The sequence below is a fragment of the Lepisma saccharinum genome, chromosome 1 (assembly GCF_977018435.1).
Source record: "Lepisma saccharinum chromosome 1, izLepSacc3.1, whole genome shotgun sequence".
Taxonomy (NCBI): Eukaryota; Metazoa; Arthropoda; class Insecta; order Zygentoma; family Lepismatidae; genus Lepisma; species Lepisma saccharinum.
The window spans coordinates 99871554-99885513 of NC_139229.1; positions in this window are offsets into that span (position 1 = coordinate 99871554).

Sequence of the window (13960 nt, forward strand, 5' to 3'; positions counted from 1 at the left end):
AATGGACTAAAATAGGGAAGTGCTCTTTCTACACTGCTTTTTATAATTACAATGGATGCAATTAACAAAGAGGTGGGGAAGAAGATATGTGAGGAAGAGATGAAGGCCCTTCTGTTCGCTGATGACTTAGTAATACGGGAAACAGGGAAGAAGAAGTACAGAGACAGCTTGATAGTTGGAACAATGAAATTAGAAAAGCAGGAATGAAATTCAGTGCAGAAAAGAGTGAGGTGCTAATACCGACAAGAAACAGTCAGAAATGTACCAAGAATAAAGGTGGACACGGAAGAGTTGAGAGTAGTGGAGAGTTTCTGATATCTAGGAAGCATAATTCAGAGAAATGGAAGAATAGATGAGGAAGTAAACAGAAGAGGGTGGTGGACTCTGTCAAAGCATTCGAAGATTAATATAGAGCAGGGATGTACCTATGAAATGCAAGAAGTACGTAATATACCGGGTGAGTTTTTTAGCTTAACACAACAAAATATCTCGAAAAGTACGCATCTGAGCAAAAAAAAAGTTCTGAATGAAATTTGTTCATCTCGAAGGGGCTCATCCAATGATGCCAAACTCCACCCCCACCCCACCTCCTGGGGGTGGGGCAAGGGGCAACTTTAAAATCTGAAATGGGAACCCCCATTTTGTATTGCAGATTCCGATTCTCCAGACAAAAAAAAAATAGGTTTTGTCTTAAACTTGTTTCTGGATTTGTGATAGATGGCGCTGTAATCACAAAAATGAAATATTGCGGAAATGGTGAAAAATGCACTTTTAATCGCACATGAGGCATGTTGAATTTTTATAAAAAACTGCATTTAGCATAACCCAGGAACAACGACGTGGACGTAGCAGCGTTTTGTTCCCATCGGGGTGCTTTTTTAAGGTGAGTCCCCTCGCCTCTCACCATTGGGGTGCTTGTTTTATGTGATCCAAATTATTTGCGAGTAGAAATTAAGAAAACCACAGGTGGTCAGAATGATCGGCAATTTTGAAAGCTTACATTGCTCGAGCATGTTCGGTTGCTTGACCAACTGTACTCCCTCCAGAATTACATCAATTTTTGATGCATTTAAATCTTTTATGTAACATAAAATTGGGTTTGGTGTGTGAAAATACAAATAACCAAGATATTTGATCAGAAACTATTTCAGACTACTTTCATTAATTTTTCCCGTCAAAATTCCATTTGTAACACACCAATGACACCAAAAAACACAGAAAAATGCCCCTCATCAAATCGAACACTCGTAACGTACGAACAATGCCAATAACGTGAACATCACATTACTGGCACCATCAAACCTAACAACATCAATTTAGTATGTGCATGTCAAATTTGCTCATAAAAGCAGTAAACCTAACAACATGAAATTACTATTGCCATCGAACCTAACACTCCTAACAAAAATTTCAATTAGCAACAAAAATATATAACTTGAGAAACTACATACCTTAAAATATGCACTTCTTGCTAATTGGTTCAAGGAGCAAATCTTACAACCATGTGACATGCACCATAATTATAATATCATCTGCAGTAATTCAAGCACCCACTGACATCACATCAGGATTTCCAATTCTCAATATCAGATACTTCCAATACCGCTCTAGAATATAAATCACAAGCATAATGTAACTCCATAATTAGTTATTGTGCGAATTACTCACTGATGTCAATTCAAAAACATATTCTAAAATACGAAGGTTTTTTGTACTTACATTTCGTGAGTATCTGGTTTTCCAATGAACGATGTTTCGAGAACAACTGTTCCCTTATTAGGTTCTTAAGTTACATAGGCTATCCAAACTACACCATAGCCATGTCAATTCTTTTCTCCCAAAATTCCAGGAACAAGGATACAGGTTTGGTTATTAATATATGAAAAATTGGAAGCCATTCTAATTTTGGGAGAAAAGAATTGACGTGGCTATGGTGTATTTTGGATAGCCTATGTAACTTAGAACCTAAGAAGATAACAGTTGTTCTCGAAACGTCGTTCATTGGAAAACCAGATACTCACGAAATGTAAGTACAAAAAAACCTTCGTATTTTAGAATATGTTTTTGAATTGATAATGTAACTACATCTTAACATCCTTTCACATACATTTTCCATTCTTCCGTAAGTCATGACTTTCGAAATCAATATTTTATAAAAATACAACATAAGAAATGCGTAATACTTCATTCTTCATACTGATCGCAAGCTTAACTGGCGGCTGACCTACTTTTTAATAGATAGCTCCATCTGTTCATCAATCGTCTTCGGTGGGTGTGTGCCTCAATGAGTGTCAACAACCTCAGTTGTAAAGTAAAAGCTGTAGGGGTAACATCACTCTCCCTGTTTTTGTCCGTTGTTTTTATTAGCTTGTTTCTACAGTGTTTTGTGTACTAATTTTCCATACTTTGTGTACTATTTTACACCTTTTATCCAGTAACGGCGCTGATCAATTCTCTCCCACGTTTTACAGTATGTTTGGCAACATGCTTTGTATCCAGGAACTTTCGGTGCCCGATGACCTGAGCACGTTGACCATTGTGAAAATTCTACTACATGCCTTTGTTTTATTTTCTTTCATTTATAAGTGAGTGGTATCTTATTCATCACATCAGTAGTGCTTCGATCACATGCACTTACACTTGCTACAACAACAAACTCAGTGTTTAAACTTCAGTAGGAGTGAAAGGGCTTGGTAAAAAGGAATTCAGATCCCTCGGAGAATATGGACAGTTGTTCTCACTCGTCAATTGGGTGGAATTTTTTAACACTGAACTGGTGTGCAGGGAGAACAAAGGGTCATTTCTACCTTGGCCAAGCAAGAAGCAGAAAAATGGAGAGCAAAAAGCAGTTTTGCTTTGGAGGTCACACCATGGAAAGTTCAAGAGCAGTGTTTCTAAAACTAAGTTATTACCAAAAGAGAACTGGAAATTGAATAAAATGTATATATTATCAAGCCTCCAGTTCCCATTAGCAAGCCTTCACACATTTTTTTTATTCAACAAAACTAATGTCTTTATGAAGATTAAAATATATGTACATTGTTGTATAAAAACATTGTACGTAAAAAATAATTCACTTTAAAAGTAATAATTATGACAATAAAAAATCATGACTACAGCGAGTGCAGAAAGTATTTGTAAACTGTGACAATTATCATGTAAACAGGTGAATACGACATGTAAAGATCACCAAATCCCAAAATAGACAATAGAATGCACATCGATTTATCTACCCTGTCGCAAAACAGATATTAACATTAATACATACACAAACCATAAGCATAGAATATACAAAAGCTGCAAGAAACACGTAAAAAATTATTTGTACGGTCACAGATATTTCTGGGTTGTAATGATGCCATTGAAAGTCAATGGGCTTGTTACAATCCAGAAGTGTCAGTGACTGTACACTCCCAAATTCAGGAAGAAAAAAAGGTTACTGTAGTGAAGAGAGCAGCGAGTCTTCTGTTTTCACCCTTGCACATAGCACACAAGCGCTGCTAAGCGCCAACTGCTGCAACCAGATGCAACGGGAGAGTGTCAGTGTGCAAGATACAGTCAAAATAGGCCGCAAAGCGAAATAGACAACTGAAAGTGAATGAAAGCTGATTAGTAATTTGCATAATCAGTGTAAAAGTTTACGGGAAATCGCCAGACTTGTCAACAGACCTCTGGTCAACCATTCAGACAATAATTGACTGCTTTGGAGTGAGAAAAACGGTAAAGAACAAATGTAGGAGTGGGTGACCACAGGTGCTCAGTGAGCAGGACAAGCATTTCATACTGCGTATGATCAAACAAAACCATATTCCTGTTTCGTTTTGTGTAATAAGATATCTGTACGAATACCTTTTGCAATTACAGAAAACTATTATTTTCTTTCATGATTTTTTGTACAAGTTTTGTATAATTTTGTACTTCTATTTCTGCTGATATTAATACAATAATGTGCAAACTCTTTTTCGGTACTGTTTTCGTGTAATTTGCTCCTCAGATCATGCCGATCAGTCGGCATTACTCTGCATTGCCTCGGTGTATGAATACTTTCTGCACTCACTTTATATATTTTTATGTAATAGCTGTTCTCTCATCAATATTTCTCTTCTATTGTCTATAGATAGAATGCTATGCTGAATATTACTGAGTTTTAACACAACAGAGATTTAGTGTGTTTACAGTTTACATAATACACTTTACTTTCATGCAAGATTCACACCATCAGTACACATATTTTCTTCCCATGCTTCTTCCTTGACAATGTTACCTCTAAGAGGGTAATATGCATGATTGAATGATTACAAGATTAATGTACTTTCACCAAAAGTGATTCTGATATCTACAAGTTACTTATGAACATTACATAATTAAATAATTTCTTTATTTTTAAAGTGTTTTAAATCAAACAAATTTACTTCTAGTTTTCTGCACTGCTTCTTCGTGCACTTTTAATTCTTTTCTTCCACGCCCCCACCACTCCACGAGTTTTACCATGTTATACATTATCTGAAAACTAAATTCCAGTAACGAATGGTGGTCCGGGAAGGATCTGAAACCACAAGACTAATTCTAGAGCTGCTTTTATGGTTTACTTTTTTACTTTACGTCGCATTTCTGTCACTTTTTGCTAATCATGAAGATGAGGATGAGATGACGAAGGGACACTTACAAAGAAAGCCCAGGCCTGGGTTCAAACCCAGAACCCTTGATATTGTAGTGTGTTGTGCTTACCTCTCTGGCACTAGAGCTTTTTTTAAAAATCATATATTGCTGTATTAATATTTTTGTTATTTAGTGTTTCCTTTCTGCTACTTTTGGCAAATTGCGACCACAGGAATGAGTGATGATTAAATGAAATTGATGAACACCCATGCCCAGGGTGAGACTCGAACCTGGGAATTTGGTAGCAAGATTGAAAGTCAAGAACTTAACGTTATTCTTATTATTGATCTGCTTTATTTTACTTTGCTTTTGTGCCACTTTTGGCTAATTTGTGAAGATGGGGATGAGTGATGATATGATTAAATTGATGAATGGACATCCATGCCCAGGCTGGGATTCAAACCCGGGACCCCTGGCTTCGTAGGGGGGTGATGTGCAACCACTTAACGTGCTTGACTACTGAGCAAGTACGACAAATTGCAGTCATCAAAACAAAAAATACAAACTTTACTGACAAATTTGAACAAATGAAAAATTACGAACCAAGATAAAAAAATGCAGTTTTTCTGATCTTACTGACAAATTTTCACCCCTGTAAGATCATGTTGAAAAAGGGTTGCTTATTTCACAGTTGAGTTGTTAGGCTCCAACCATAACAGTTTCTATTTAGATTTTGTTAAAAATATCCTATTGTTACAACTGTTACGCAGATCAAAATACAAATAAATGTGTAATGAAAGGAGTATGTGATCTTCAAAAACATTGCATGAAGAAACATGTTCAAATGTTTGTAAGAATAATTTATATTCTGTTTTTAACATATCATGAAAATATTTTGCAAACTAGCTATGTCATTTTTTAATGTGATATTTGCTAAATATTTTTAAAAATAAACATATAAACATGAGGAACATTACTCAGTGGTTCTGACCACACTTTAAACTGTAGCTTCTGACCCAATTAGCCTGTCTGAGCATAAAGTAGGCTTAAACAAAAGGGTTATTTAGGAAATTAATAGTAATGAAGAATGTAATGGGATTAACAAAAACTTGCTTTTCTTTGGCACAATTTCCAATTGCTGCTACCATCTACTTCATATGTGTGAGGTGCAATATGGTATTTCATCGCTAAATGCATTCATTATTAGGGCGATTCTCTTAGTGATCCACGGGACATTCGTACATAGTTAAATGAGTCTGGTGTGTTGGTTAATTGATACTGCACTGATCTATCACATTTAGTGTTTTGATACTTGGTAATTGCGTATCATATGCCAGAAAAAAAATCTTTCCTCAAATTAACAATGCAGAATTAAATTTAAAAAAACGTGTGATGCACGGGACTCAGAAAAACATGCGAGAAGCACATAGTTCTTCTAAAATGCTTATTTCTGTGATTTGAAGACGTTTCAGGGTACAATATTTAGACACAGTTTGCTCTAGACTTTGTACTACAATGAGCAATGAACAACTTTTTTATAATCATTAAAAAACATTTTCCATATTCATTTTCCTTGTGTGATGCACGGGACATTTAATATGCGATGCACAGGACATTTCCATCCCTTATGTTGTCACTCTACTGCAGGTAATGTCTGGCTCCATAAACTCGCTCTAAAGGTGGCAAAATTTCGTTCAAAAGCATGTCAAGGACAAAATATTTTTTTTTATATTCAGCCTTAACAAAGGTAACCTTACAAATACAAGGTACATTCAATATGTAACCGGAAAAGTTGTATAAAAAATCAAAAATACGACCATGTTTGGTGTTTCTTTGTTATTTTGTGGTGGCATCGTAGAACTATTAACAGATGGGCCTGGCATGCGTGCCTCGCAAACAGGGTGCTGGGAATCAGTTAAACAAGATGGCGGCACCCTTGCAGGTTTGCACCAACTTGGAGCAGCGAAGTGTCATTAGATTTCTGTTAGCTGAAGGGTTGAAACCAATCGAAATTCACCGTCGGATGGCAGTGCAATATGGTGAAAGCTGTTTGAGTCGAACACAAGTGTATGAGTGGGCAGAGAAGTTCAAACAGGGTGTAGTAACAAGTGTTCAAGATTCGCCACATCCAGGATGCTCTGTCTCTGCAGTCACGGAGAACAACATTGCGAGAGTTGACGAGTTGATACGGGAAAACAGGCATCTTACGGTGAGTGAGGTTGCATCAAAGATGAATGTTAGTGTCGGATCAGCCCACCATATTGTTCATGACGTACTGATGTTCAAGAAAGTGTGTGCAAGGTGGGTTCCAAAACATCTGACAACAGAAATGAAAGACAGGCGAATGGATGTGTGCGACAGTACGAGGCTGAAGGGGAGGCATTTCTTCACCATATTGTCATGGGAGATGAAAGTTGGGTACATTTTTACGAACCTGAATGAAAGCGGGCTACAATGGAGTGGCGACATTCTACATCTCCAAGACCCAAGAAGGTGTGAGCTGAAAGAAGTGAGGTAAGGTCATGTTGACTTTGTTTTGGGATCATAAGGGAACAATTCCTGAACATTACATGCCTAGAGGTCAAAATGTAAACAGTGTGACATACGCAAACCTTATGCGTGAAAATTTGAAATCAGCAACTCTGAAGAAGCGACGTGGTCTGGTGTCCAGTGGCATCCTGTTACTGCATGACAACGTGAGACCACACACTGCTAGAGTCACATTAGCTACCATCAATGACCTGAAGTTCATCTGCTTACCCCACCCCCAAATTCCCCGGATCTGGCACCTTCAGATTATCACATTTTTGGCCCACTTAAAGATGCTCTTAGGGGCTCAAGGTTAGAGGATGATGAGGAAGTCCAGGCAGCAGTGCATGACTGGTTACACACATGCCCAAAATAATTCTTTGCACGTGTAATTGGGACGCTTGTAGAGTGCTGACACAGGTGCATTGAACTTGAGGGGGACTACGTTGAATACTTATCATGTGTTGTATTCCATTCGAATAATAGATTCTGTAAAAAAAATATTTCCGGTTATTTATTGAATGTACCTTGTATACTTATATATTCTACTATCTGCAGTAGCAGCCATAGGGTTCCAAAACTAGGGGGACAAAGGCTGTTTACTTTCCCTCGTAGATAAGGTTTAGCATAGTGAGGGGGAAAAAGTGGCAAAAACTCAGGGGGGGGGGGCAACTGCCCCCTTAATCGGCGCCACTGACTATGTTATTTAATTCTGCATAACGGTATTGCAGATAACTGCGTAGGACAAAATTCCTGTATCCTGTACTCTGGAGCACAGAAAGTGTAACATTGTTCACAGCTGCTTCAACATTCCAGGGTGAATGTCAGACATTTCTTGTGTGCTCATTAGGGGAGGAAATAAAAAGTAGGCTTAATTCAGGAAATGCATTTTACTTCTCTCTTCATAAACTTTTGTCTTCTCGTTTAATATCTAAGAAACTAAAAGTTAAAATATACAAAACAGTAATTTTGCCTGTAGTATTATATGGGTGTGAAACTTGGTCCCTTACATTGGACATAAATTGAGAGTATTTGAAAATAGGATCCTTAGGAAAATATTTGGACCTAAAAGGAATGAGGAGACAGGTGAGTGGAGAAGGTTACATAATTTAGAACTACATAATTTGTATTCATGTCCAGACATTATTAGAATAATTAAATCAAGAAGACTTAGGTGGGCAGGCCATGTGGCACGAATGGGAGAGGAAAGAGGAGTTTACAGGATTCTTGTTGGGAAACCTGATGGTAAGAGACCAGTAGGAAGGCCAAGACGAAGATGGAGGGACAACGTCGAGATGGACCTAAGGGAAATCGGTAGGGATGGAAAAGAGTATATAGATCTTGCACAAGATAGGGACAGATGGAAGGCCTGTGTTGCTGCAGCCATGAACCTTCGGGTTTAAGAAGGCTAGAGAGTTAGTTAGTTAGTCATTAGGGGTGTGCGGGATCCTGTAAAGTTGGGACCGGGATCAGGAAAAAAAAAATCAGGAAATGACTTCCCGACTTTTCGGGATCCCGAGCAGTCTGGAAATACCGAATGGTCATTTTAAAAAGTCGTTAATTCTCGATGTTTTGTGCATTGTAAGTGTCCGGAACTTATTGGAAATTGTTAGTTTTTATTCCAGAAATGCAAAATCAATCACTTAATGTGAAAATGACGTGTAGAATTCGAGATTTCTAGAGGTTCCCGTCTCGAATGTCAGGATTTAAAAAAATTTCCCGTACCGATCCAGTCCAGACAAAAAAAAATTGTCCCGCACACCCCCTAGTGTTCAGATACAAGCTTTAAGGGGGGGAAATACTGTTCCTTGCTATGTTGGTGCTCTGTATGAAGCAAAATCAGATATCATCCCCAATATTGATGAAAAACGGCCGGATGGACCATCATCAGAATTCAAAAATAGATTCATGACACTTTTGTACAATAACTTTGTCGTAAATACAGAAAAGCATTCATCTGGAAGTATCTTGCACATGGGAAGGGAGTAGTGGATGTAATTGGCGGACAAGCGTATAGTAATAACTTGTTCATACTCATCCAATGAGTAAAAGTAAATCTGTGCAAATTGTAGAGACTGCTTCAGATTTTACATAACTAATTAGAAACTTCATGCCAAAAACTAAAGTTCTTTGATACAGTATGTAACATTCTTATTCGTACACACAGATTTTCAAAGAAAATGCTTTAATATCTGAAAGGAAATACACTCTTTTGAAATTGTTTCTTTACAATTCAATAACTAATATCATTAGGAACATAAAATCTTACCCAAATTCTGTATAACCAATGACAATAATAAATTAAATGACACAAAGAGAAACATGCAATTTTTTGTACAAATTTTCTATTCGTACACTTAATAATATAAAAGAAAAAGTACAAGGTAGAATCAAAAAGTAAGGTAACAGGTTTTTTTCCACAGAAACCTTTATGTCGTGGTTGCCTAAACTGTGACAGGGTATACATGACACTGCACATTAACATTGCACATAGTCACCATATTTGTCTAAGCACGTGTTCCAGCGGGTGACCAATGCATCAAAGCCACGAGTGAAGAAATCAGTGTCAAGGCTGTCCAACCAGGTTTTCACTGCATCCTGTGCCTCTTGCACTGTGTTGAAGCGTCGTCCTCGAAGATGCTTCTTCATTGGTACGAACAGATGGAAATCACTGGGTGCAAGATCAGGGCTGTATGCGGGGTGTTCCAAAACCTCCCAGTGGAAACGTGTGACATGGTCACGGGTGAGCTGCGCTGTGTGAGGTCGAGCGTTGTCGTGTAACAACAATACACCCTCCCTGAGTGCTCCAGGTCGTTTCCGACGTATGGCCTCTCTCAATCTGTCCAATGTCTGGCAGTAGGTCACAGCATTGACAGTGGTACCACGTGGAAGGAATTCACACTTCGCACTTCCACATTTGACCATGTTTCCAGTAACCCTGCCATCTTCGAACTGCGATTCTCTGCAACTGTGTCACCGTGCTGCTCTCTAGCGGTCACCAGGGATACTATCCATCAATACCTACAACACACACAAAAAAAACAGTTACTAGCATATCGTTGTACATTTTCAGGGCACTTGTTACCTTACTTTTTGATTCTACCTTGTATATTCAGAGCAAATTGACTGACAGTTCTAATACTGTGATGCATATCCTTTGGCTTTAATTACTGCTTGACACCTGTTCTTCATAGAAGTAACCAGTTCCCGACATGTTTCAGAGCATATTTTATTCCGCTCGGCTTGCACAACAGTTTTCAACTCTCGTTTGGACTTGACACCTGCTTCAAAATTGCCCATAAATGCTCAATGGGATTTAAGTCTGGTGTTTGTAGTAGTTTGGACACATTCCATATTAGCCAATTCATGTTAACTCACGCCTTATGCTTACTGTCATTATCTTGTTGGAATCTGTAAGATAGGCGGCATGTCCTTTCTTAGAGCCTAATACACACCATTAAATGATTATGAGATTAATGTACTTTCACCAAAAGTGATTCTGATACCTACAAAATCCTTACGTACAATATTCTATAAATTATTTCTTTAAAGTGATTTAAAAATAAAATCACCTGATTTAAATCAATTCACCTTGCCTAGAATGCCTGCTAGTGCAAGGTACATTTAAAATCATAATTTGTCTGGTAAATAATACATAGTGAAGCTTTTAACCGTGCTAATTAGTTTGTTCAAGCTTCAAAATTACTCCCATAACTCTTTCCAATATTCTAAAGCAGGGCATGAAATTTCAAGTTTGAAGTCAGTCGCCAGACTAAAATCTTTGGTCGGCACTATTTTATATTGATAAGTAATAAAAATATGAGCAAGTATTAAAAAGAATTAATGTTTGCGTAGCGCTGTCGTTCTGCACTGAAGTACCACTTATCAATCGCAGCTGCTGGGTCAAACTCTGACAGGGTGGGGTCCATTTACAGAAACTCGGAGCAAATCATCCAGTGTCTCAATCTTCAGAGAGTTCCTGTAAGTAGTCTTCAGTCTGTTGTGACAGCTGAAACCTCTCTCACATGAAACTGTGCTCACTGGTAGAACAGCACAAAATGTCAAAATCTAGAGCAAATTGGGGAATCTTGTTGAACACTCCTCACTGTGAATTTTCTCCAGCATCTGATTCAAAGTCAGAGAAGGAAACAAAAGTTTGTATTCTGTCCACTCTGCTAACAGAACATCCAGTTTCTCATTATGAAGGCTCGGGTTCAAGTACATGTAGAGCTTCTTTAATTCTTCTATCCCAAACTGAAGAATATTTTCTTTGGGAGGTGGACCCAAAGTGTCGAAAACATGCAGAGATGCAATCACATCTGTTGATATAGATTGCAATCTTTCTGTGATGTACACCTTCACATTGTTAATTAAGTTTCCTCTAACAGTCTGAAACTCTTGCTCCCCATTTTGAATGTTTGTGAACTGCACATCCCTGATCTTCCCTGAAATGGATACATGATCCAAAAAATCTTGTTTGCTTGGTCCAACATTAGATTCTAGGTCATCCAGTGTTCAATTCTTATTTTCAGAGATGCAATCAAAAGATTCTTATTTTATAGTGCCACGCTTAAAGGGTTCAATTTCCTGTAGAAATCCAAAAGGAAGTACAGAAGCTTAACAAATTTAAATTGCTTCAAACTTTTCAGCACACCCTTAGCTTTAGCGCCATCATTGTCTTTTCCATGGGCCACCTGTTCAAGATGGGTCACAACAGCTTTCCATGATTGCAAGAGAGCTCTTACAGCACTTTCTTTGCTGGCTAACCACCTAAGAGTGTGGATATCACTCAGTTTTAGAATTTCGTCTCCAATAACTTCTGCCGTTTCTCTCAAGAGGTGAAGTCTTTTAGAAGAGCCATGATAACACTGAAAAATATTCCTAATCACGGAATAAAATGCTCTAAGATATTCAACTTCACGACACGCATCCAGCACAGCTAACTGCGAACGGTGTGCAAGGCAGTGAATATTTATCATTTTATTACAAATAGCTTTAATTTGCACAGCCTATCCTGATTTGTGCCCGACCATATTTGCTGCAGTACCCAAGCCTACAATGTAACACTTGTTTCTGTATTTATTTGAACCTATTGCCTTATCTAAATAATCAGTTATGGCTGTGAAGTAGCCAGCAGAAGTAAGAGTTTGGAAGCTCTATTACTCCTAAAATGTCCTCCTTGATGTGACCAATCATTTGCATCCACGTATCGAACATACACATCCATCAATCAGAAGGCTGATGTATGTATTTCTCTGGAACCACTTCACTCACAGGCAAACTACCACCGAACCAAAAAAAAAAATAGGTAAACAGAACGAATTTACTACCACGTCAACCAACCTTCACGAGTGCATTTATCGCATTCTTTTGTCAACAAAGACTGGACACTGGCACGCGCGAGAGCAGTTCACAACTGTGAAAACAGGGTTTTTCCATGCACAAGCAAGGAGTCTCGGTTGGGCCACGGTCTGCTCCACTCTACCCCTCCCCTCCCCACCTCAAGTCCGAGTGAAGGAAAAGCAAAGCAGGGAAAATGGGTTGGGTTTGGTTGCATGTGCATCCAAAGTGGTAGCATCCCAACAGTTGCAGAACTGTTGTGCTGATTAGATGGTGTCGGCATTGAGTGGATGCGGGGTTTTCAATCGGCTCGCTTTCTAAAACCATGTACGAACGTTGGATTGAGATGTTCGGGCGTGTTTGACACACATTTGAAACAACGAAATTTTAGTTGCCAGCCCCAAACTTTTGGTCGCCAATGGCGACCTGGCGAACGGAAATTTCGCGCCCTGTTCTAAAGCACTTGCTAATACTCCTATAAAACTTGCGGAAAATCACATAAAAAAATTGGGGAGGGGTCCGGTATTGTAAATTCGCTACAAAAATTGTATTTCTAGCATGATGAAATCGCAATAAAGAAAAGGAACTTCCGCCAATACAATGCTATGATCAGGCAATTACTTTTGCTGGTGAAAATAGCCCCATAAGCTGTTCTCAACACCTGGTGAAAATAATCACAGCCTTATTTTAATGCTAAGAGAACTAATACTCCCCTGCCTAAAATAACCACGAAAGCATTTACGGTTATTATTAAAATTCTAAGGGAACTAAACCTGACCCTCCTCACCTAATTACGAAAGCATGTATTGAACAAAATCTTCGAACATGTTGGCGGCAAGAATTATATTGAAGTATAGGGAAGTAAAAAACCAGTATCATGGAAACAAGCAGTAAGTAATCGTTAAACTGTGCAGTATGTGTTATCAGATATAAATCAAAATAGAACCATGCAAAAAAATGCATGCGGTAAAATTTTCAAAGCCGGGAAACATCTGTAACTCATTTATTTTGTAATTGTTGACATTTGTACTTACCTATTCTGCATTGCGAAAGATTGTGGTACTTGTCTACTATCCGTCGGACAGATTTCTCCATTTGGGGGCAGGTGACTCCGGACAATTTCTAACATCCCTTTAACAGGGAGTTTATAGAAAAAGCCGGGGAGCCGGAGCGGTGAGGAGGCGGGGCCGCATGAGCGGTTGGGGGTGGTAGGTCAATTACCCCAGGGGGAGGAGCCCGGAATCCGTGGGAAATTTGAGTCAAAAATTTCAAACGGAAATAATTTTTTGTTTAAATTTCGCACTGATTCCGGGAAGGATAGCCCCAAAAACCATTCATGGAATGTTCCGCGAAGGAGATAGGTAAGTATGAATGTCAAAAATTGACGAAAACTCAGAAGTTATAGGTGTCCAACGGATAGTAAACTTTTACCAAGATAGTTTAACAAGTAATTTAGCTTTTTTTAATGAAAACAATTTCAATTTTCGAGGTA